Below are 26,538 nucleotides of genomic sequence, written 5' to 3'. Positions count from 1 at the left end.
TAGCCACTTTGTAACAAAGATGACCTTTTCTCCAGTTTTCAATACCTTGTTCCTCACTTTCATCTGAGACTTCATCAGCACAGTTTCCATTGTCAGGACCTTTCTTAAGTCAGAAGATTTAGGCTTTCTTCTTCTGAGCTCTCACCAGAATCACTTTTAATGCTTTATTCTTGTCAAAAGATATTTTCTCCAGTGTTCACTCAGAGACTGTTCTAGTCTCTATCTATTACCCAGTTTCAAAGCCACTTCCAGCATTTTCATTATTTATTATAGCAGCACCTCACTTCTGACACAATTTTTGCCTTAGTTTCTTCTGTGCTGCTATAACAGAGTACCATTGACTAGGTAATAAAGAACAAAAAATTATTTCTCACAGTTCCAGTGGCTGCAAAGTCCAAGATTAAGGATTCAGCATCTGGTGAGGGCTTTCTTGCTGCACCTTCACATGGCAGAAGGCAGAAGGGCAAAGGACCAAATCTATAGATTCATTGCAATCCTTGTCAAAATGCCAATATCATTTTTCACTGAATTAGACAAAATCAATTCTAAAATTTATATGAAACCAAAATACAGCCCAAATAATCAAAGCAATCCTAAGCAAAAAGAACAAAGCTGGAGGCATCACATTACCTGGCTTCAAATTATACTACTACAAGGGTATAGTAACCAAAACAACAGGGTACTGGTGTAAAAATAGACACATAGATCAGCAGAACAGAATAGAAATCCCAGAAATAAAGCCACATATCTACAGTCAACTGATCTTTTACCAAGCTGACAAAAACATACACTGAGGAAAGGGCATCCTCGTCAATAAATGGCACTGGAAAAATTGAATTGCCATATGCAGAAGAATGAAACTGGACGCATATCTCTCACCATATACTAAAATTAACACACAATGGATTAAAGACTTAAATGTAAGTCCTAAAACCATAAAAATACTAGATAAATCCTAGCAAAAACTCTTTTGGACATTGGTCTAGGCAAATAAGACTAAGACCTCAAAAACACAAGCAACAAAAACAAAAATAGACAAATGGAACTGAAAAAGCTTCTGCTCAGCAAGAGAAATACTTAACAGAGTGAACATACAACCTGCAGAATAGAAGGAATTATTTGCAAAGTATGCATCTGACAGGTACTGATATCTAGAATTTACAAGAAACTCAAACAACTCAACAACTACAACAAAAATAGCCCCATTAAAAAGTGGGCAAACGACATGATAGACAGTTTTTAAAAGAAGACATACAAATGACCAACAGGCATCTGAAAAAATGCTCAACATCACTACTCATAAGAGAAATGCAAATTAAAACCACCATGAGATATCATCTTACACCAGTCAGAATAGCTATTATTAAAAATTCAAAAAATAACAGATGTTGGCAAGGATGCAGAGAAAAGGGTATACATTTGCTATTGGTGGGAATGTAAATTAGTATAATCTCTATGGAAAACAGTATGGAAATTTCTCCAAGAACTGAAAATGGAGTTAGTATTCAATCTAGCAATCCCACTACTGGATATTTACCCAGAGAAAAAGAAATTGCTGCATAAAAAAGATATCTGCACTCATAAGTTTGTTGCAGTACTAACCACAACAGCAAAGATACGGAATCAGCCTTAGTGTCCATCAATGGATGACTGGATAAAGAAAATGTGGTATGTGTGTGTGTGTGTATATATATATATACACACACACACACATACACAACGGCATACTAGTCAGTAATAAAAAAGAATGAAATCATGTCTTTTGCAGCAACATGGATGGAATTGGAGGCTGTTATCTTAAGTGAAACAACTCAGAAATAGAAAGTCAAATACTGCATGTTCTCACTTATAGGTGGGAGCTAAATAATGTGGACACATGGATGTAGAGTGTAGAATAATAGACACTGGAGAGTCAGAAGGGTGGGAGATTAGGTGAAGTGTGAGGGATGAGAAATTACTGATAGGGTACAAGGTATGCTGTTTGGGTGATAATTGCACTAAAAGCCCAAACTTCACCACTAAAGAAATTTTAAATTCATTTTTAAAAATGTGTTTTTTGCCAAAGACAGGTTAATTCTTCCCTAAACTTCTTCTTCCTCTTTTGGTAAAAAGTAGTTTAAACATGGCATTCCTATCCCATTGTTCCACATAAATAAGTTTCTTTTGAGGCCCATATTAGCTCTGTACGAGCATCGCATACTTACTTTTTTAGTCACTCAATGCTTTGTTGGTTGATCTGGGTCCCAATTTTCTTCATGACCTGAAAAATAGTCTTTTCCAACTTCTTGGCAGCAGCCTCTTACAGCCTTGATGATGTTTCATGTGGCCTGCCCCTTTTCTTGGCTAAGCTCAGATCATATGTCCATCATCGGAAGTATACACAATGTGGTCTAACCACGAAAGAAACTTCCAAGACAAAATCATAAATAGAGATGCTTTACTTTAGAAAGCCAAAATATCTGTACCATCTGTGAATACAGAATTTGCCAAAGAAAAATAAGTGGGAAATATATGGTTTTCCTTTTGAACTTCCATATTAAAATGGGTTCAGTATTGAGGTTATTTAGCCATAAAATATATTTTTAAAAATAGTGTTAATTATTGTTATGCTGGCTTTCCATACACCATTTTCTTCTGTCATCATAACACAAACAATTCTGTGGTTTCATTTTTTCTAACAATATCAAAACATTCTTAAAGCATCTTCTGAGCAAAGAACAGAAATAATAATGGTTGTTAGTGTGATGGTCATTTACTGTGCCATGTCATTTATATATTGCTTTATTTTATGGTGAGAATGTTAGAGAGTTGATAATATAATTATGTAATTACTAGCACAAACCATTAGTGCCAAAGATGAACTATAAAAAATTAATTAGCCTTTTAAAAAATTATGGCTTGCAGTATTACATACTGGTTGGATGAAGTCAAGAAGTGCTTGAAGTAATCTGAAATAGTGACAGGGAGGGCTAGCAGAAGGAATATTTCTACCTAGAAATTCTACCATAGCTATTCAGATCTGACTAATGGCACATGGTTAGGAATCTTGGAAAATCTCGATCCTTTTAGCTGTCAGGTATTTTACATATTTTTAAAGTTAAAAAATATTTTTAATTAAAATAAACAGGTGAAATGGCCAAAACATTTAAAAATGTGTAGAACAATCTTCTGAATAAAGAAAAATGTAATAAAGAAAAATGTAAATAAGCTTCTGCTTAGAAAATAAAATCTCTCCTTGTGGTTTTTGACTTATAAATTAAAACTTTGGTTGGTGTACTATATCTCATTTAAAATTTAGTTTAATTGTTTCATTAGATAAAAATTTAGACAGTACAAAATGACATGACAAATAATTATTTCTCTAGTCATTACTGTTAGCTGCTGTAACAAACAATCTTTAGATTATAATGCGCATCATAATAAATGTTATTTCTTTCTGTATCATAGTCTAACATAGGACATGTAGCTTTTCTGGCTGGCCCTTCTCCAAGTGCTAATTTAGGGATCTAATTAGTGAGCGAATTCAGCTTTCATTGTTATCCGTGCTCTTTCCTTGACCTCCTTAGAATCCAGTGCAGACTCCCTGCATTCAGTAGAATCAACGAGCAAAAGGAGGGGAGATGTGGAAAGAAGGCACTCTGGTTTCTTAGTCGCTTCAATCTGAAACAGACACACTTAGCTTCTTCTCATACATCCTTGGCCAGAACTTGTCATATAATACAAATCTATTTCATAACTGAAGAAAGAAAGGGAATGTCTCTGTATGTGAAAGAAGTTGAAACAGCATCTAAGAAATCTCTGGTACCTTCCTCCTCTTCAATTCCTCAGTCCTTAATGCCCACATGTCTCCCTTTTAGAAGGAAATGTGTATTTTTGTATATGTGTGTATTCCTATTTATCTTTTCTTTAAACCAAAGTAGTGCCCTAGGCCAGGCACAGGACTCCCCCTGTAACTCCAGCACTTTGGGAGGCCAAGGCAGGTGGATCACTTGAGACCAACATGACAAAACCCCGTTTCTACTAAAAATATAAAACTCATCCGGGTGTGGTGGCACACGCCTGTAATCCCAAGAATCACTTGAACCCAGGAGGCGGAGGTTGCAGTGAGCGGAGATCGCGCCTCTGCACTCCAGCCTGGGAGACAGAATGAGATTCTGTCTCAAAAAAAAAAAAAAAAAGGAGTAGGACTACCTTAATACATTCTTTCTATTACAATTTCCTTTGTCATTTAATTAATCATATTAACATATTGATCAGTCTTTATACAGACAAATATACATACATGTTATATAAATATATTTCTTTCTCATGTAGAAATATGGCATATTTAACTATTTCACTATTAGTAATCATTTAGGTTAATTTAACCATTAACTAACAATTTAAAATGTTAATAAATAACATTTTGTAAGCAGTTAATATGTGCCATGTAATGAACTAAGTGCTTCCCATTAATTATTTTGTTTAATCTTTAATTCTGTGATGAATTAATATTATCCCCATTTTATGGTAGATGAGACTGAAGTTTAGAGATTCTTAGTAACCCCGTTCAATAAATTAGAGAAAGTAGGTGGTAAAATTGCTATATAGACCCAAAAGTTTTATTCAAAGTCATCAATCATGAGTGCTGACCACACTCACTCTCAAGCTATACACACATAATAGGTTTCAGTTTTATAATTAGCTATTGTCAAATGAGTCTATGGTTTCCTTTCATATTCAAATGGTTGAATATAAAATATACTCATGGGGCAAGAGGCCCCATGAGTATATTTATGGGAAAAAACTCTACATCAAGCTGTTGTCTGCTACCCACATTTCCTCTTCTCTAACCAGCTGCATCTGAAAATTTTTCTGTATTTGCATCTCCTCACATGAATTGTGTAACAAATCCTTAGTCTCTGTCTTCCGCAAAGTCACTCGCTGCCTTTTTTGCTGATTTCTCACGGGCGAGACTTAGGTTGAATCAATAACTAGCTGCAAGGGGCTCTAATTGAGTCACTAAAAGTGAGTATTCCATTTCATGACATGAACGTCTAGTTGCAAGGTTGTCTAGAAAATGGAGTATTAAACATTGCCTTCTAGCTTAAGTGGTCGAGCAACATAATTCTCATTAAAGAACTATATCCAGAAATTTCTTAATCACAGCAGTGTTTGTCCTCTAAGATCCTGTTTGCATTTTCAGAAAGAAGGTGCTTCTCTTCAAATGTGCTACAGCAATATTAAGAGCCTGTGCGGCACGCAGTGAAGAGAAAGTCTCCAGTAATTTTTCCGACCTCTTCTCATGATAGGTGGGATTTTCATGGCTCCAAGTTTCTAAAATTATTCTTCTCCCAGTGCTAAAAAATGCATAATAACCAAATAATTGATTTTTATTTTTATTATTTGACTATTAGCTGACCAGAAAAGTATTTTTTTTTTAGAAAAAAAATTGAAATAAACAAAAGTCCTGAAATCTATTATCACTCCTGTAGCTGAAAGAAAGGGAAATAATAAGAATTAGCAGAGTCAAGGAGTATGTAGAACTCACAAGGAAAGACTGAGAGTCAGGAGCAGAGGTTGCAGCTACTGCTGGAGATGTATTATTAACAATGGGAGAAAGAGAAAGAGAAATTACAAGCAAGTATCTGACACTGGCCAAATTCAATTGCAAGCCCAAGAGCAAAGGAGCCCAGATGGCAAACTCTGCACTCATGACAGAGTTGATCAGCGAAGGGTGGAGAATGGATCTTGGGGAAGAGAGAAATCAAGAATAACCATCACATAGGAGAAAGTCTTTTGAGGTACAGGACACTTCTGATTTCTCCTCAAATATCAATAGATAGACAGAGGCAACTTCACTTAACATAGGATCAAAGAGGTTTTGATATTTTTGTAAGTGGACTTTGTAGGACCAAAGCTCTGATTTAATTGCATTATTTTCAGTGTTGAATACTTGTGAAGTGGATCTGGTTGTATAATTTTAAAAATTAGAAAGGTTGTTCTAACTTTAAAATATCTTGTGGTAGATTGAAGGTGGTATAAAAACTTGCTGCTGTTCCTCCTATTGAGAGGTGGAATGTATTTCCCTGCTTCCTTGAATCTACACTAGTGACTTGTTAGACCAATAAACATTGCAGAAGTGATGTTTGGGGCTTCGGAGGCTCAGACATAGGAGGTCTTTGTGGCTTTCATGTGGGTCTCTGAGAATATTTGCTCTTGAGACAGTCTCCCTCCAATCACAACTGTTACACTTTGAGAAAGTAAAGCCACATGTGCAGCCCATATATAGGTGGTCTAGTCAACCTCTTTAGCTATCCACAGCCCATGTCTACTCTCCACCATATGGGCCAGCTATCTTGGACATCTAACCTGTAGAGTCTTCAGGTGACTGTAGTCACAGTTGCCATGTGACTGCAGCTGCCTGGGAGGCCTCAAATAACAACTCCCCAGCTGAACCCTGTCAACCTGCAGAATCATGAAAGATAATTATGAATTGTAGTTTCAAGCCACTAAGTTTCAAGTGGCTTTTACTCAGCAATGAATAAGTGACAAAATCTTCAAAGAAAGATTTGAATTCTGGAAGACCTGAGCAAAATATCCAACGATCATTTCTCCTATCACTGATACAGAGAAACAAATTTAGGATTTGTTTTCAAATAATATTTTTATCCGAAACTTAGAAAATCTTTTTAAATAATAAGCTTATTGACTCTCCAAACTGGGGCAATTCTTATTTTCAAACCATTCATAGCCTGGCCATTTTCCTTATGAACTTTCTGATGAGATCTTCATGCAAATTATAGTTTTTTCCTGTCTTTTGCCTTCCAAAGATGGACTCGATGCTGCTATACGTGATTCGTACATAACAACAGGTACTCTAGAAGTGGGCAGTTTGACCATATTTGGACCCATTCTCAACAGAGTCACTAATGCTCCATGTGTCTCCAACTTCAATATCCATATTATTTACATGGGGATCTTGTGAAAACACAGATTCTAATTTGTATTTCTGGGGTAGTTCCTGAGAATCTATACTTCTAATATTTTCAAGTGATATCTATGTTGATGTTATGGGTCCACATTAAGGAACATGGACTTAGAGGACATCACACTTGAAAAAAAGTAACTATTCAAAAAAAAATGACTTTTACTCTTGGAGGAAAAACAACTCACCAATAGGTAAATAATTGTTATGAGTCGAATTTTATTACAGTCAATTGGCCATATTACCAGTAGCTGTTATAGCATTGCACGTTTACATACTTCCTGAACTTGGCATATTCCTTAAATATCAAGACTTACCATATCTACCCTCTGTTTTCAGCTTCAGTTTGCTGTTAGAGATTGAAGATTACATGAAGTTCAGAACACAGGTGTATTACATTTTGGCTGTCTTCCTGACTAGCATGATCATACTCTTGAGTACCCACTGTTCTCCTACAGAGAGTTCATGAAAACAGGAAAGCTTGATATTTAACTAATGTTTATAAATTGCTTGGATGATTTGCAGAAAAGTAGACTACCGTTCATTACATAAAGTCTACATACATATATGTACAAGACCCTGATAGTAGAGCTAACATGGTTTATGATTATAAATCAGTCTGGAGGGGTTGGTAGCATTGATGTTCTGTTTAAGATATAAAGTAACCAAACGAAAAATTAAAATTGAATCTACTGTTGTGGAATTTCATCTCAAATTGTATTATTTGTTCTTCCTGAATACCCGTCTCCCTTCTGCTCTGCCTAACCAAATTTCCATTTTAGTTTTCGTCTGTCAGAATGGCAAACAGTTTTTAGAAGTTATGGTTTAAAAAATCTCAAAGAACTTGGCATTTTCAAATGTTGCTAATGGAAGTTCAAATAGGTTCAATATTTGGGGGTGAGGGACAGAATAGCAAGAGTTATCAAATTTTTTTATAAATTTATGTTTTATTTCTAAGACTTTAAGAAAACAATCATAGGTATATATGAAGATTTATCAAGAATGGTCATAACCTAATTTAAAAGAGTCAAACACAAATAGAAAGAGGGAACTGCTTTAAAAAATTATGGTCCATCTATGTACAAAGAAATACCAAGAAGTTAATTTTTAGGATGCATAAAAAAGACTATCTAATGACCTTAATATATTGTCTTATAGGAAATTAAAAAGTCAGTAAGCATATGAACTGATTGCTGCCTACATCTTAAAATTTCTATGTAAACTTCATAAAAAATACCAGAGTATATTCAACTATTCACAGAGCTAGCATTTAAAGCATGCAACTATGGATGATTTTCTTTCCTTCTTTGTCCTTTATATATATTCTCCATCGTTTTTAATGAGTAGGCTTCTTTGACAATCATAATTGAAAATAATTTTAAGCAGCTTTGAAGCACTAACATTAAAACATTTCTTCCATCTGATTTCTATTTTCCTTCTTTCCTGTCTTGGCAAATTTGCCCTGAAAAGAAAACCCAGTTTTATAATCCTATCCTTTGTATCTCTAATAACTTCTCTTCAGATACTGGGAATGTACTCACCTCAAGTCTTTCATTTTTACTTTATTTTTCGTGTTTTTATTTGCTAAATTTGTATTATTATGATACTCATTTATCATTCATTAAATAAACATCTACTTGAGCACCTAGTGTGTGTCGTGTGCTGTTCTTCGTTCCAGATCTGTCACCACAGCTTTGTTTTGTTTTCTGTATTTGCCGAATGAATCATCTACTCTTATCTATCCATTTATTCAACAAATATTTTTAATAACATGTACTTTGTGCTATGCTCCATTCTAAGTTCTAGGGACACAGAAGCAGGTGAACTAGTGGCAAATCTTGTTCTCATGAAGCTCACATTGTAACAGGTGGAGAAAGATAAAAAATGCAACAAATAGGCCAGGCAGGGTGGCTCATCCCTGTAATCCCAGCACTTTGGGAGGCCAAGGTTGGCAGACCACTTGAGGTCAGGAGTTTGAGACCAGCCTGACCAACATGGGTGAAACCTCATCTCTCCTAAAAGTACAAAACTTGGCCCAGTGTGGTGGCTCACGCCTGTAATTCTGGCACTTTGGGAGGCTGAAGCCGGTGGATCACCTGAGGTGAGGAGTTTGAGCCAGCCTGGCCAACATGGTGAAGGCCCACCTCTGCTAAAACTACAGAACATCAGCCAGGCGTGGTGGCGGACCTCTAATCCCAGGTACCGGGGAGGATGAGGCAGGAGAATGGCGTGAACTGAGGAGGCAGAGCTTGCAGTGAGCAGACACTCCAGCCTGGGGGACACAGCGAGATTCCGTCTCAAAACAAAAACAAAAACAAAAAATTAGCTGGGCGTGGTGGCGCAAGACTGTAGTCCCAGTCTCAGGAGGCTGAGGCAGGAGAATGGCTTGAACTCTGGAGGCCGAGGTTGCAATGAGCAGAGATTGCACCACTGAACTCCAGCTTGGGTGACAGAGCAAGACTTCGGCAAAAAAAAAAAAAGTACAAAAGTTAGCCGGGCATGGTGGCACGCTCCTGTAGTCCCAACTGCTCCAGAGGCTGAGGCATGAGAATTGCTTGAGGCCCGGGAGGCGGAGGTTGCAGTGAGCCAAGATGGCGCCACTGCACTATGGCCTGTGACACAGAGTAAGACTCTGTATCAAAAATAAATAAACAAATGCAACAAATAATTAAATACATAGTATATCAGAATGACTTGAAGTGGGGCAGGGGAATCAATAGAACCAGGGGTGGGGCAAGATTACAATACAAAACAGAATACATCAAAGAAGGCCTCTTTGAGAAGACATGATTTGAGCAGACTTGAGGGAGCTGAGGGAAAGACATGCTAGAGGAAAGAAAGAGTTCTTCGCGGGTGCTTATATTGTTATTTAAAATAATTCCCGTCAGCACCCCAAATTTCAGGTTTACCAAATAATTGGTCTATCATTTTTAATTTTTGAATATTGGCTGACCAGAGGAGGATTATTTTGAGAAAAAAAAAATCTTGAAATGAAAAAACAAACAAACAAACAAAAACATTCTGAAGAAGACATATTTCATCCTAACACAATCCGGAGGGGTAAATTAATAGAAGGCACGTGTCTGAGACAGGTATCCTTTCCTGAAGTCGACGACTGTGACCCTGACAGCACTGTAAACTCTTCGAGAGTAGTAACAAGGCAGAAAGACACCAAGTTAAATGGTGATGCATTGAGTCACTAAAAATAGATCTTAAAAAGTTGGAAAAGTAAGAGGCTCTTTATAAAACGTCTCTTGAAATTTACAATCAAGAGTTGCTAACTCATCTTTATGGCAATTCTCTTTAATAGATTATTCAGAATAAACTGCCTGCAATAGCTGAAAGTCCAGATGGGCTTCTGTTAAAATCCCCTACTGTGCATTCATTGCTGTAGATGGCTTCCTGTCAGAATACTGTGTAAATTAGCAGCCTGATGTTCTAAGACTGGGTTAAGTGGTCTGTTTCAGATGGGGAAGAATTTATGGCATGAAAATACAAATGCTTAAGTAATCATAAAAGTATTCCATTTTCTGAGGCTGATTTTACATTAACACTTGGCCTATCATATAGCTCATCATGTCTTCCCTTGTAATCAGGAGGACATGTGTTCCTTATCATAGAAAAGCATGGGGGCAGTTCGTAATCTTTTTCATGAAAAGAATCTTGTAGTAAGACGGGGAAGGAGGTTAAGAAAACAATAGTTGTGTCAATGTCATTGGAGGGTATACATCTGTAAACCATTCCCTCCTGAAATGTTGGAAAGATTGCAATATAAATACAGCTCCATCACATATTTTCCTTTTGTCTAGCTCCTCTGTTGTCTGGAGTCTCGTGAGATGAAATGCACACCCCGAAACAGCATCCCCTACGAATCACAGTGGGAGGATATTACACTATTTTGTGGCCCTACTTGCTCTATTTTAGCCTCTGGTATTTTCTTTTTCTGCAGGTGCCAGGTCTGGTTCAGGGATGAAGCTCAAAGTTAAAACCAAATCGATTGCATACACAGGTGGTTAGACTAGAACGTGTTTGAATCTGAAAACCAGAAAAATGCTTTATGTTAGAATGCTTCCAGAAAGTCATAGAAAAAAATCTTCAGGGCAAAATGATGCCAGCGTAAACAATCATGGATTGCTTCAAATGCAACTGACCCTTTTGCTGTTCATTCCTTTTATACATCTACTGTGCTGTCTTTCAAGTTAAGTACAAAGCAGAAAAAGTGGAGTGTTTTGAGTATGAAGGAAGGTTAGTTATACTGTTTAGGCATGAACATCTAGTGTCAATGATTAGTTTCATGTTCAAATTACAAAGATTTTATACAAATGAACAGTGATAGGGTCTCATATGCAAGTGCCTATATGGGTTATACAGGTTAGACAAACCAGTGGTTTTAAGACAGTTGGGATTGATATAGCCTGTGGCATACTCGAAAGCCCAGCCATCACCAAAATAGGTCAGCTACAAATTGGTTGAACTATGAACCTAGTGTTGGCAGATCTTTTAAAGAAGAAACAAGAAGGGCCTGGCATGGTGGCTCATGCCTGTAATCCCAGCACTTTGGGAGGCCGAGGCAGGTGGATCACGAGGTCAGGAGATCGAGACCATCCTAGCTAACATGGTGAAACCCCGTCTCTACTAAAAAAAAAATACAAAAAATTAGTCAGGCATGGTAGCGGTTGCCTGTAGTCCCAGCTACTCCAGAGGCTGAGGCAGGAGAATGGTGTGAACCCGGGAGGCAGGGCTCACAGTGAGCCAAGATCAGGCCACTTGCACTCCAGCCTGGGCAATAGAGAGAGACTTCACCTAAAAAAAAATGTTAATAATAAAAAAAAAGAAACAAGAAATCTGATTCTGTGCATGTATGTACATGTGCGTAATTTTCTGGGAGTTTATTGCTTTATTTGACTCTCAGGCAGCCAGATTGAAATCATATACCGATGGCTGTATTAAAAACCCTTTATGGTCTTCGTGTCTCACCCACAAACCCCCGATTGATTAAGAGTTGAGTAGGCAGGTTAATAGTTGCAACAAATTTAACACATGATAGGCTGAGTTTTATGTTTCTTAGTAAAACTTCAGTTAGTTATCTTTCTATAGAGAAATAAGAGTTCTTTTAACAAAGTTAATATTTTTATTAGTAGTATTTAAAATTAATTGTACATTTCAAAAAACAGGGGTTAAAAAAAAAATCTTCCTGAAACCTTTGGTATCTTAGATCTCAGAATTTTTTTTTCTAAAGGTGAACTAAAATTCCAATGGACTTAATATGATAATTTAGAGTGCAGTTTAGAAAAAGTAAATTGTAATTATTTGTGTTCATCTTGAAGATAATAGTAATATGCTTGAGAATCAAAAGGATATGGCCACACAGACTACTAATGACTCACTGGGCAAGGACAATCTAAGCTTTCCAGAGCAAAGAGATATCTCAATTCAGAAGAGGTCATCAATAAGCTTATGAAAGAATTGAGCACTAGAGGAACCCCCCAAATACAGATCCCAGAACTTGTGCTGATCAAACCCCAGGACTGTGCTCAGGAGGCTCAGCAATGTCAATGGAGCCCCATGAAGAGCAATGGAGAGCAGTAGATTCTGAGGATTTCTAGCTCTGCCATAACTCATTTGATAAGCTCATTCAATCCTAATTTTAAATGCAACAAAGTCTGCATCACACTTTTTAGAAGATATGGAGAGACCTGTCACATTTAGATCATTATCAGATTAGTTTTAAAAGAGCTATGATTTTGGTTGAGAATCAGCCCTGGAAATAAATTATCTAGGTATTGAACTAAGAGACTTTTCAAGAGCATGTTTAATTGAAACAGTCTAGAATCAGTGCAAAAATTTTATTCTGACTTGACCCAGCATTAGTCATTACCTGGGTAGGATCTGTAATCTCTATATTCAGCCTTGTGAATAAAGATAAAGGCAGCCCCTATGCTAATTTCTCTGCCTTAACACAATGCTGCTTCTTACTCCTGCGACACTTGAAAGTAACTTAGCAAATCTTTATTTTGAGGAGTATTTCCTGACATCTATTCAGAGGTCACCAACAATATGCAAGTGAATGGAAGAAATAATTGGCACATATGGAGAATGAAAAAGATAACTAGCAGAAATCCAAGACCATTTCCCATTTGGAAAGAACAACTTCTGCCATCAAATAGATTGGATCACATAATTCTGGTTGGTTCCTGCCAACTTGTCTTTGTTTATATTTAAGGAAATATGGGAAGAGTTACTAAATTAGCTAGAAAACCACTGGGTATAGGCCTCAGATTTCTATTATCTATAAATATTTATCAAGCACATGCCATATGTAAGGCTCAGTGAAGAATGTGGCTATGGTATTGGCTACTGACATTGCACTCTGGAAGCTCTGAAACTAGAGGAGAAGGTGGAAACAGCATGCAGCAAGTTTGCTCTTGAGAATATGGCTGAAAAGTGCTTTGACAGCTATAAAGATAGACTTCACAAGGTGCTGGAGGAGCTTTATGATGGAGATAAACACCTTAGGAAATTACTGAGGAGGAGAAGATGGCGAATCTTCATGGAAGGGTGGACATAATGAGTGATGCTTCTCAGACTGCAGAGTGGCCTGACATTGCCTGCCTTCACTGGATGTCTACATGATGCACATTGCCTTAGCTCCAGTTACAAATGTTCTTTCTTCCACCCCCACATACTGTGAGCTCTCCTACACACTATGAATATCATTGTAATTTTTTACTACTATTAGGACAATTCTGTTTTTGTAAAAATATTTGCCTTTGCTCTTTGCAGAAACTTGCTGAAATAAACATCAAAGGAATGCTTGAAATTGAATAGAAATCACAAAAGGGTGTCACATGAAGCCTGGGTTGTTTGTTTATGAGGTGTGTGAAGTGTGTGTGTGTGTGTGTGTGTATGTGTGTCAGAGAGAGAGAAAAAAAGTGAGAGAGATAGAGACTAATTTTGTAACTTTAGAGCCCGTGTTTGCTAACATTTTCTCACTTGGAACTTCCTTAATATTTTCTGGAGGCACATAAACTTTAGACCTTTTCTTGTAGAGGAGATTATCTAGTCCAAATAAGACTGCTTGGGTTCCAATACATGCTCCTTTACTTATTAGGTTTATTACTTGTGCAAGATACTTAAACTTTCTAGGACTCAAGTCAAAGAATAACTCAGAAAATTATAATTAATTTCTGAAATTTATATATAATTTTGTACTTACAAATATACTAATAAGAGAAAAGTAATTAGATGATTGTCAATGAAAAAAAGGAGGGATCATAAAAGAGGAGCGAATGGAAAGGAAAAATTACAAACAGTCTGGTAACAGTAAATCTTGCTTTTGTAATTTTGTTATTGTCAATATAGTTGATCCTCTGGCAGCAGCAAAGAGGCCACCTGGTCATGGGAAGTATGTCTTTGAGCAGGCTGGCCAGAGTCATTGATAGACATAATTTCAGTTGTTGATGTATTCTCAATGGTCCTACCATTCCTTAATCTCTGAAAAAAAAAAAAAAAAAAAAAAAAAAAAGCTTGAGGGCTAAGCTGTAGCATATAGATGGTGGACCATTTTTTGTGTATTTTTCTGTTAGTACTTCTACATTAATTAAACAAAGGCTTGTACCATGTTCTGCATCATTATTCCTTGCTCAGTTTAGTCAGGTATCCAATAAAGTTAATACAGATCATGGGTCTTTTTGTGAGGCTTACATGAGATATTGCATGCAAAGCCCTGACAACGAAACTTGGCTCAAAATAAAAAGTTAGTAAATATTATTGCATCATCATTATCATCATCATCACCATTACTGAAGTATCCTGATTTAGAGAGCACACAAGAATTATTTCAATATGCCAAATCCTAGAAAACATTCTGCTATAGTTCCCGTTTCTTGTCTAAGAGAACCTGCCATCTATCTGTCTGCAGCATCCCTCCCATGAAAGCCTACATAAAAGGACATTAGAAAGAGAATGATAACGTTTACCAAGCCTCCTTAACAAGAGCATTCTTTGCTCAGGAAGGAGATATCAAATAATCGGAATCTCCTGGAAGTTTAGGATAAATTATTCACCGCTCTAGCTCAAATTTCCATTCTCTCCTTTTTTTTTTTTTTTTTTTTTTGAGACGGAGTCTCGCTCTGTTGCCCAGGCTGGAGTGCAGTGGCGCAATCTCGGCTCACTGCAAGCTCCGCCTCCCGGGTTCACGCCATTCTCCTGCCTCAGCCTCTCCGAGTAGCTGGGACTACAGGCGCCCGCCACGACGCCGGGCTAATTTTTTGTATTTTTAGTAGAGACGGGGTTTCACCATGGTCTCGATCTGCTGACCTCGTGATCCGCCCGCCTCGGCCTCCCAAAGTGCTGGGATTACAAGCGTGAGCCACCGCGCCCGGCCTCTCTCCTTTTTCTACTCTGTAATGGCATGAAATGTTTTCAAAAATATGTTGAAGAGTCAAGTCTCTAAAGGAAGCAAACTGTACAAATATCACCCCAAAAAGGTAGAGTCTCCAAACCAAGTCATTCAAGAATGAAATTCCATGTCATGAGCAAGATGCCCATTTTCCTATCCTTTGCCCCAAAGTAGGATGAACCTCACTTGCAAACACTATTATATTATAACTTCTCCAGAGAACACAGAATCTTCCTGTGTCCAAAAGCCTTGACTACATGATAGGAAAAAATAGTTGGCCCTAGAGTATTGCTTTTCTTCCTGTGTTACCACTTACTTTATTAGTGGCAGTGGAAAATAACTGACAAAATAGGTTTGAAAGACTAATATGTTATAAATACATTTTCCCTTTCAAAATCGTTGCTTGTGTTTTGCTTTGGTTTTGATTTCTGGCTTTGTCCAAGATCCTTTCCTTTACTTGGAAAAGTCATTGATCTTGTAGCTAATGGAATGCTCTTTAATTTTTCAAACTTACTTTCTCTCTTTCCTTTTCTTTCTATGTTTTTCCTTGCCTCATCCTTCCTTTCCTGTTTTCCCTCCTTTCCTCTCTCTTTCTCTTTCTTTTTTTAATAACTTGATTCTGGAAGTAAATATTTAAAAGGGATTCCTGCAGAACGCCACTATTTACAATGATCAGTTATGAAAGATACCTTTCGTTCATTGGGGACAACTCAAGTTTTAATTTATCTTGCTGATTATATTGGATACTACTTCTCATTTCATCTGGAGAAAAGCCACACAAAGGGGCTTTTGTCTGATCTTCAAAGCCACTTATCTAACAATTTTCTGACAAAGCAGGGAGGAAAGAACCCACTGAAATCTGGTTCACTTCTTTCAATATTGGCTCATAGGATAGATAGCATTGATTCCATTCTAGAGGCACATAGAATAGAATAAGAGGTACTAGTAAGGCTGTTTGGCTAACATGTATTGAGCACTGACTATCTTCCAGGCAAAAGTAAGTTTTATGTGCACTAACTTGTTTAAAACTAATACCAGCCACATTTTAAATATCATAAATTGTATACTTAGAAAGCTTAAATATCCTTCCAGAAAGCAATTCTACAAATCTGTTCTCTTAAGTCCTTTAATATATTACCTCTTGTATATTGCTTGTGTTTTTTAAAGCACCAGTGAGGCCATAACGAGGTAACATTTAAAGAATGATTTACTTGGAGAGCAGCATGATCCAAATGTAATTTTATTAACTATAGATTCTAGGCATTTTGTCATCTCAAGCCCTTATTAGAAGCTTCTGTGACATTGAGTAAAGTTGTAGAGATAAATTGAGATTTTTAGACAGTCATTGTAGGATTTGATGATGCTGATAATTTCTTCTTCTTTGTCTTCAATTAGTATTTTGAAAATGCTTATTCACTAACTCATTTCAACAATTAACTCACCAGCTAAGAAAACTCTAGTCCTTCATTAGCATTTAATTATTTCTGGAACTTTTGAGCTCATTCTGGATCTTTCAGTTACCATTTCATTGACTTCTTCTTGGCACATTATCGTCTTAAAGGATTATACAGTGGAGAAGGTACCATTCTAGCACAGGACTTCTGTTTTGTTGTGTCAATCTTACTAATCTTGTGCAAATCATAGGGGCTGAGTTTACATAGCTGTTGATTAGACATAGAGTCACCTACTCTGCTGAGTTTACAGAATGATTGTGAGAATTAAATGTTATAAACTATTTGCTTTGGGAAAAAGTGCAAAGTGCTTCAGAGTACAATGATTTTACTCCATTGGAAAGTCTCTCTACAGGTCTTTAAAAACTTTCACTTTTTCAGGCCATATGTTGTATTTAGGAGGGTCCCAACAGAAATGACAACATTCACTTCCACTTAAGAGTCTATTTACTCCATTCAAAGTTGCCCAAAGAAGTTCTACTTCCATCAGAAATGAATGAGCAAGATATTTGAAGAGGTTTGTTGCTTATTTTGTGAAAATTAATAGGGCTATGGTTTGTGTAGGGCTATGGTAGCTATTTGAACAACAGCTGCAGTGGAAAAAAATCATTTTATCGCAACAGTCAATTATATTTTGATTTAAAAGCAAAGCAGGCATAAGTCTGGGTATTACAAGTTCAGGAGTAATTTGACATTACTTACAGACATACCTTACATTGTTCTCTCTGTATGCTGATTGCAAGCTCTAGACTTTCATTAATCCAGATGAGCTTGGCAAATGACTAATGTCTGACCTGAATTTTTGCCCTTTGATGATTGAAGGCAGACACATTGGTGTGTGTTGTTGCATAAGCCACATAGAGATATGGCCCTATAAATCCCAAGCAATAAAATATATTACAGAAGGGATAGATCATAGGGTAAAGATGAGTTACAAATGCAATATATTTTTCATGATTTGTAAAACATCATGCTGCCCTGATTAATGTTTTATTATTTTAGATGTAACTGGCATTATACTAAAATATATATCAAATGGCCTCTTGTCTTTATATAATATGCCAAATATAATGAGGCCAAGACCCAGTAATTTAAAAGGAGGTTTGTATGTACTGCACTACTATACTCGTGTCTCAAGAAATAAAAATGTTCTGAGCCACTGAGGGGAAATAGATGAATTTTGCAACTCTGTAGGTGGAATAAAGCAGATTATGCCCCAAATGGACCACTCCCAGCTCCACCATTCTGGATGTCTCCTAACCTCTCAAATTGCAGATGCAGAGAGAACATTTTTACTGGGCTGTCTTCCAACACTTTAAAGTTAAGCATGCAAAAAATAAGATTGTCCTTTCTTCTAATGTGTCTCCATTGCCAAATGTAAACAAGGATGGAAATCCAGCAATGTGTCAGGTGTTGTGTTCTGATGATACAGCCATGCATATTACAATGCCTGCCAAGTGTAATAAAAGGAAATGTGTTGGAGTCCAATGTACCAGGTTTGAATTTCCCTGATACTTACTAGTGTGACCATGTCCCCTCCCCCCCTCTCCCTAGAATGTTCTTCCTTCTACACTTTAGTCAAAAGTGGCAGCTATCATTTGTATTATTAGGAGGCTTATGACCTTGAGGGAGGCAAGAGACACATATGCAAATAACTATAACACAAGGTTTTCATGATGCTGAAAGACATCTACAGAGAGCTATGGAAAGTCAGGGAAAGCAAGATGGCTTCCTTTGTGAGCAAGGGATTGGATTAAGAACTCTATTGAGATGACAGTGTTTTAGCTGTGTTGAGATAGGTTAGGGAAAAGATGAGATAGTTTCTGACAGGTGAATATGGATAGGAGGATATTCCAAGTTTACTAACAGATTCAACAAAGTTTAAAAGGATAGAATAGATACTGTTTTACCAACATGAATTTCTACAAATAGGGAATTGCTACTCAAAGCATCATCCATGGAGCAGAATCATTAAAGTAACCTGGAAGCTTCTTACAAATGCAGGGTTTCCAGCCCCACTCTAGTTCCACTCAGTCAGAATCTGAATTTTAACAAGATTCCCAAGTAATTCATATGTACAGTGAAGTGTGAGAGGCACCGGTTTAGGTTACATAAAGAGCACCCTCAAAGACAAAGGCAAACAAAATATAAAATGCTAAGTTAGAAAGGTCCTTAGGAGCTGCCTAGTTTGATACTTGGTTGAGGAAACTAGTTAGCAAGTGGTTGAACCTGAGGGATTTAAACTTTCTCTTTTCCTAACACCAGTGTACAGCTTTTGTACTGTATTATGTTGGTAGCCTACAATGCCAGTCTGAAGGTTTTAACATGATGTATTAGGAACTGGAGGACAGTTGAAGATTTCTGGTTATATGAGTTAAAAAAATAAAATTTAGAAAGATAATTCTATTGGTATAGAATAGAGTGAAGGAGAAAGCTCCTAAGCTATGAATATATTTAAATAGTCTAGTAGAAGGTAGAAAGGAGAGTGAGAGGTAGAGAAATGAGAAATATTTGGAAGGTGACATTCTCCACTTCTTTTGTGTTAAAGCTTATAGATATATTTGACTCTTTCTTCCTTTACTCTCTCCTTACTCAATCCAACATATAAAAAACACCGCAATATTTCTCAGATAACAATTCCACCAATTCTGTTTTCCCTCAAGAATATTTAATGACTTCCCATGGCCTCCAAGAGTAAATCTACCTACCACACATGATATTCAACCTACTAACAACTGCCTCTATGACATTATCTCCTCCTGAAACATCTCTGCTCTTGTCCACTTATTACCTAATTCAAACCATTCATCAATTTACTCACCCACTAAAGCATTTATATCACATCGATTTAATAAATCTTATTATCTGCTAGGCCCTCCGCTATAATAGGCAATATGATAGACATGTCTCTATAGAATTTATAGTTTAACACTTACAGTGCTTCTGCCATGTGTTGATCATATTGCTAGATGTGCCAGATAAATGACGTGATGCCTGAACTTAGAAAGGCTCATGGTCTTGTGTGGTGTGCTTGGGATGGAAATCCTGGGCCCAGTGATAATTTACACTGCAAATTATGGTCTGTTATTTGTGGATATTGTTAGCCTGCTTCTGTTTACATATGAAGGATTATAAAGTTGATAATTGGGCATGCTTTTCTTTATTCATACCAACAAGTCCTGTTCAAAGAGGTGAGATTGTCAGATTTATTTAAAATCAGTATCAAAGCTTATCAACTTTGAATAGTCTATTGGGTAATAGAAATGCAAGATAACTTCTACAATTATGCCCCAAGCCCTCAACCAATAATATATTTTATTGGAAGGTGTTTGTAAGACTGCCAGACTTCTAAATGATTATTTATTAAAATTTATCATCATTTGGATATGAAAATTCATAGAATTTGATCCTATTTCAGAAGGATTTCATTCATACTGCTTATCTGAAGTGAGAGTCCTTAAACTAAGGGTATTGAGGAACTGTGATTGACTATGTATGTTTGACTACAGCTCATGCCACTCACTACCCATCAAGTTGCAAGCTTTTGTAAAAATGGACCAGTTTCCTCACATTGGCATAATATTAATGGTGCTTTCTAATATTTCTTAGATTGTTCTGTGTGACCGTATTTTATCTTACCCTCTCAGGAATTGAGGAAATTCTTGCTAGCAAATGGTAAAACACTGGGGAAACCTGGAGATGTAGATTTGTGATCATTTTCTAGGGACAAAATCCAGTTTTCTGACTTGCCAGTCTAGTTAAATAGTAGGAAATCCTCTGTAGATTTATCTCATTACAGAAGAAGTTATCAGATTACAGATGCTGAAGTTTTAGAGTAAAACAGTCATTTCTTTTTTAATTCTGAAGGAATCTTGTTGAAATTTGGGAAAGTTTGAGTCACTGAGATAGAACAATTTCAAAGTCTTGTTAGTGGATATTCTTACTCCCCTGGGTTTAACATCAGCCCTTGCTGTTGTAGGAATAAATGGTATTTTTGGATGTTTTAATTTAGGCAGAACTGGATATGTAGGCTGAGTGCCTCTTTCAAGTTCAAGAATTTCCATGTTATGCTTTGACCTTTTGGGATAGAAAATAATGAAGAATTAGCATACACTAGACTACACCCAATTCTGCAAATTACTTTAGAGACAGAGAAGAATGGCTACAGGACATGACCTTGAGGACTGGATGTATGTGATAAGAAATGTCCAAGTGTGGAATCTTTCTGAACATACTCAGAGATACAGAAGAATGCTAATTTTGTAAGACTAAGGTGATGTGTGGAATGGGGGAGTCATATGTATTTTTAAAACTCTTCTCTTATTTCTTATATTTTTAATATCTTATATTTACTGAAGGGCATTTTCATTCTGGTAACTTATGTCAATTTCCAAAAACACTTGACGTCCTCTTTAAATTTTTTTCCCAAGTAAAGGCTGAATTAATCATCAAATTAATCTATTCTTTTGAATTTCTAGCTGGGGAAAAACAATCCACAGTTAGATGGATAATTGTGTTTATCTCAAAAATATTTTACATGGTTCTCAGAGAATGTGTTCCCAAAATATATGAGGAAACAGTAAGAGAAAACACAACATAAGATATTTTCATCTTTTAAATCAATCTTATCTTTCCAAATGAAAAAATAAAAGTAAGAAAGAGTACTTTAAAGATGTTTCTTTTTTCACAAATTGTCTTTTCTTTAGCAGAATCAATATCACCACCTGTCAGTTTTATTGAATAAAAAGGAAGACATCACAAAAGCAAATATAAAGTCAAAACCCTGAAAGACAGGTTTCCTTCCTTTATTTTGGACAAGAGAAACTGAACTGAGACGAACATTTACTTACTAAATGGTCACAAAGCCTGTGACAGGACCTGACAGGACTGAGCAGGATTTTCTCTGAAAGGAAACAGTCACACCAGGGTAAAAATAGACCTGTTTAGGAAAGCAAGGAGTGCTCAAAGTGGCAGTTTAAGAAAGTGGCAGTTTAAGAGCCTTTGGATGGATGGTGGTCAAATACCTAATTTGGGAGGGGGCAGTTCACTCTTAATATGTCTGCAAGTTCAATGGCTTCTGATAGCTCATATATGAACCAGCATGTGTAGAAAGGTCTCCAATGGACCATGGTGAAATTAGAAAAACAATGATTAAGCAATATTTCATGATATCTAATTTATTTTAATTTTTAAGAACTTTTGTCTTTCATTCTGAGAATACTTTATAGGTTAAATTGTCCTTTCTTTTAGAAAATGGCTTTGATAGTTGATGATTGGTGGAGTGTGTGTGTGCATGCATGTGAGTGTGCTTGGCCAACTAGAATATTACACACATGCACACGTTTTATTATAAATAAAATTAGTAAACCATGAAATCCAAAATTCTAGGGAATGCTGCTCTATTTTGCCCAATGATAATCTGTTAAAGGAATCAGAGGTTTTTTTCTTTAATTTTTATATTCTGTAGTGAGAAAGGAAGACCAGCACTTAGAAAGTTGATTAATATCTAAATAATTTTTATGATCACCTGTGATTTGGAAATAGTTGAACTGAACAAGAAGTTAAGTTCAGTTTTAAAATTATGACATTAAGAAACCACAGTCGTAGGAGAAATTCTAAGGAGTTTGATATTTTATGCTATAAAAATAAAGAAGAAAATATTTGAGTATCATGAAAATGGTACAAAAATACTGCCAATTTTTATGTTTGCTGCAAGTAATAATAACAACAATTGTAGGCTGCCCTTTATTTAGGAAGATTGGGGAAGTGCCTTGCAGTCATTGTCTCAGTGCTCACAGTAGCTCTTGAGAAGAAGAAAAGGTGGGAATTTCTTGCTAAGCCTACTGTACAAAGAGGGGAATCAAGGTGAAGACAGTTGAAGAGACTTTTCCCAGGGCACAGACCAAGACCAGAGCTCAGAATTGGGTCATCTGTCTCCAAGTCCCATCCTGAGGTAAGTCTATTAATTCAATAAAAATCAATGTGGGAGAGCTATGAAAATCATTTCAACCTGTATTTTACTTAAATTTAAAGATTTACTTTTCATTTCTGTTAAGGCATTGGCATTAATTTTATCATGAAATTCAATAGAAAGTTTAAGTCTTCTTTACAATTAAGTATAGCGTGTTTGCAGCCCTTTGATTCTTTCCTTCCTTTTAAGCCACTTCTCCAAAATGTGGTGTTTACCTTCAAATAGGGGGCTTTGGAAGGGTACAGCTATGGATTGTGATCACAGCTCTGGAATGTATTATATTTGAAGTTGGGTGAATTATATAACTTCTCTGACTCTCAGTTGTCTCTTTGGTGAAAATTAGTGTAATTGTGTGAAAGATGCTGAGCACAGGTGATCAAAAAGGTGGCTCATGACCTTCACTGATCATGTTAAAATAAGGCAATCTCAGAATTGCAGGTCAGAATTGATGAAAGAAGAGAAGAAAGGGAGACAAATCGAAGGTTCTCTCCTTTTTAATTGGGGAAACAAGTGCTGAATGGAGAAAACAATCATCTATCTTGAAGAAACGAAATATGAGACAAAAAATAAATCAGGAAAGATGAGAAATTCAACTTCAGAATCCAGGGTGTATCTACTAATTTGAGCTTCAGTCCACTTCAGTCCATGGCAGAAATTTCACAGGTAGGAATTTTAGTGAAATTGATAGTATGGAAATGTTCTATTTTCTTCTATCTTATTTTCATTTTCAGTCTCCTATCCTACTTCCAACCTCCCAATTTCTGGTTCCAATACACTTCTTATTTTACCTCCTAGTTCTCTAATATCATCTTCCTCACCTCCATAAATACTGCTCCCATTCTTTTTGCTCAATGAAAAACGAGTATTAATGGCATCAACCATTAGCTGACAACATCAATGATTTCAAAATAAACTCATCAGGTGTGAGATTTCATTATTTAAAATAACTATTTATTTTGAAACTTTTAAATCTACAGAAAGGATGCACAAGTGATGAAATGCATCACCAACTTTTGCCACATTTGATTTACACCTTTCTATTTCTTTCTCTCTCTCTTTCTGTCTCTTTCTCTCTCTTTCTATTAGAGTCTATTTCTCATGTTAAAAATACTCAGTGAATCCTGATCAGAGAGAAACTGTGGTTTTATTTTTATTCATTCATGTTAATGATGATAATACTCCCTGCAATAGATTTAGGAATGAAGCGTACCCCTCACCTTCTCCCTCCACACTCCAATTTCCTGTGACTCCCAGGTTCTCAGAAAGAGAAGCTTAAATCTCATTGAAATACTTCATAATGAAATGTGAATGAAGTCTAACCACCTGAGAGAGTATTTGCACTTAATAAGATTAGACTCTTAATCAACTTAAACCTGTAATTGCGGATAAGATGTGGGTTTGTTAGATGACATATTTGAGTGACAAACTCCTGGTGATCCTTGCCTTCTCCAGTCCAAAATTATGTCCTCTGGGTCTTTCCCACATGGAATATCCATTTTAACTGCACACTAATATTCCCCGAATCCCCAACTTATCCTTGAGAGTAGCTTTTTGTCTTCATGTGGCAAATCAAAAATGGAACATGGACTTTAAAAATCAGAACTGACATAGGAAATCCATTTTTTGTGTGGTTCTTGTGTCTAAATGCCTACGTAATACAGTCATCTTTTTGGGATAAATTATGGTTTGGAGAGATAGGCAAATATTTGCAATAGCAAATCACTAATCTAGGTATGAAGAGGGCCCCGTGTATTTCATTAAAGGAAGGCATGCCCGTGTTCCCATTTCCCACAAGCAGTTTGGTTAAATGACCCTTCATGTGAACCAGAGTTTGGGCTTCCTCTCAGACATGCCGACTTGGGCCTCCTAGCACAGCTGTAAGCGTCTAAAGAGGTTGCACTGCAGAATGATCCTACATATCTGATGAACCACAGGATGTCAACAAGGCACACCCATTGTCCCACATTTGGCAGGCTCTAAAAAAAGAATGCAGCAAGAGCTTGTAGCAAGCCAAACCAACCCTGACCAGAGTAATAGGCTCTTCCAAATGGGTGCGGCCAAGTGGATCACATTGAAAAAGAACAGGCCCTGGGTTAAATCTGTATTAAAGAAAAGCAAGGGCTTAACTGTCACAAAGAATGAAAAAGGAGCTGTGGACCCTTTCATCCTCACCAGGGTTTGAGAGGGTGTTGATGGAACAGTATTGTTCCAGCCTCAATCTTTTTCCTTGAATTGAGAATCTTAAGAGTAAAGGGAGGTGGTTTAAACTCATGCTGGTCATACCACACCTCCACATTCAGGATAGGGCGAGGTTCTTAAGTTGTAGCTTCATGAGAAAGGCCCCAATGACTTTTTAATTTGGACTCAGAAAAAAGGAAAGGTCATGTCTCTTAACTACCATTCACTGTAATATACAAGGGAAATAGAAATACATTCATCTTCTATTTTTATTCTCTTCATCTGTGGCTGTTTATCCTCTTGTCACACACACATGCACACACATTCAACACACAGACTGATACTAAGGAATGGGTGTAAGATTATATGAGCATTATAGATACAAGTGAACACACAGGTAAACATCATGTTCTTCCACCTCACATATGCAGAGTAAAGAAGAAACACATATCACACAGTAATTAAGAAAAAAGTTCTTGCTCCAAAAGTTTTGTCTAATCTGAATGTGGACTGGGAGCAAAAGAATTGTACGTATCCATGGTCTTGAAGAGTTTTCTGAACCATCAAAAAAGATTTGAATTTGTGTTCTTATAGTTTGAGCTCTGAATCTAATTAATTGTGTCCTGAAAACTTAAAATTGATAAATCTAGGCAAGTACTTCTGCTAAGGTACTTCTGCTAAATCCGAGCTAAATTGTCCATCTTTGTCAGTGGTCTTACCCTGTTCTTTCTCATGCCCAACCTACATCAAAAGGCAATCTTGCATTATTCCCTATCATCATATTTCCCATTTCATTAATCAGGAAATTTTGATACTTGTTTCTGTCAAATATCCTTCGAGCCATTTCTCTTTCCATTTAAAGTCCCATCAACCAATTCAGACACACAACTTCAACCTTGACAGAAGCATTTAGCTGGGCTTCTCTTCCTCAGTTTCCCAAAGTTCAGATCCTTACTCATTTCTCAGATCACAATAATTGTGTTTAATCCACTTATTTGAAATATGTTAATGCTGTACTGAGAAATCATTTGTCACTGAATATTTTACATGACACCTAGTCCAACACCTTTTGCCTGGTGTGTTAGACCATTCTTGCATTGCTATAAAGAAATACCTTAGGCTGGGTAATTTATAAAGAAAAGAGGTTTAATTGGTTCACAGTGCTATGGGCTGTACAGGAAGCATGGTGCCAGCACCTGCTCTACTTCCAAGGAGGCCACAGGGAGCTTTTACTCAAGGCAGAAGGCAAAGTGAGAGCGGATATGTCACATGGTGAGAGTGGGAGAAAGACAGAAAAGGAGGAAGGGATGCCACACGTTTTTAAACAACCAGATCTCATGAGAATTCCCTCACTATCTAAGGACAGCACCAAGGCGATGGTGCTAAACCATTCATGGGAAATCTACACTCCTGATCCAATCACCTCCCATTAGGCCCCACCTCAAACATTGGGGATTACATTTCAACATGACATTTGCGGGGACAAACATCCAAATTACACCCCTGGTTTTCAAGGCCCCTTCTTGTTCGTTTGCAGCATAATAATGCAAACACTTCCCCCACTAGTATG

The sequence above is a fragment of the Nomascus leucogenys genome, chromosome 11, assembly GCF_006542625.1.
Source record: "Nomascus leucogenys isolate Asia chromosome 11, Asia_NLE_v1, whole genome shotgun sequence".
Taxonomy (NCBI): domain Eukaryota; kingdom Metazoa; phylum Chordata; class Mammalia; order Primates; family Hylobatidae; genus Nomascus; species Nomascus leucogenys.
Note: the sequence above shows the minus strand (reverse complement) of the source record.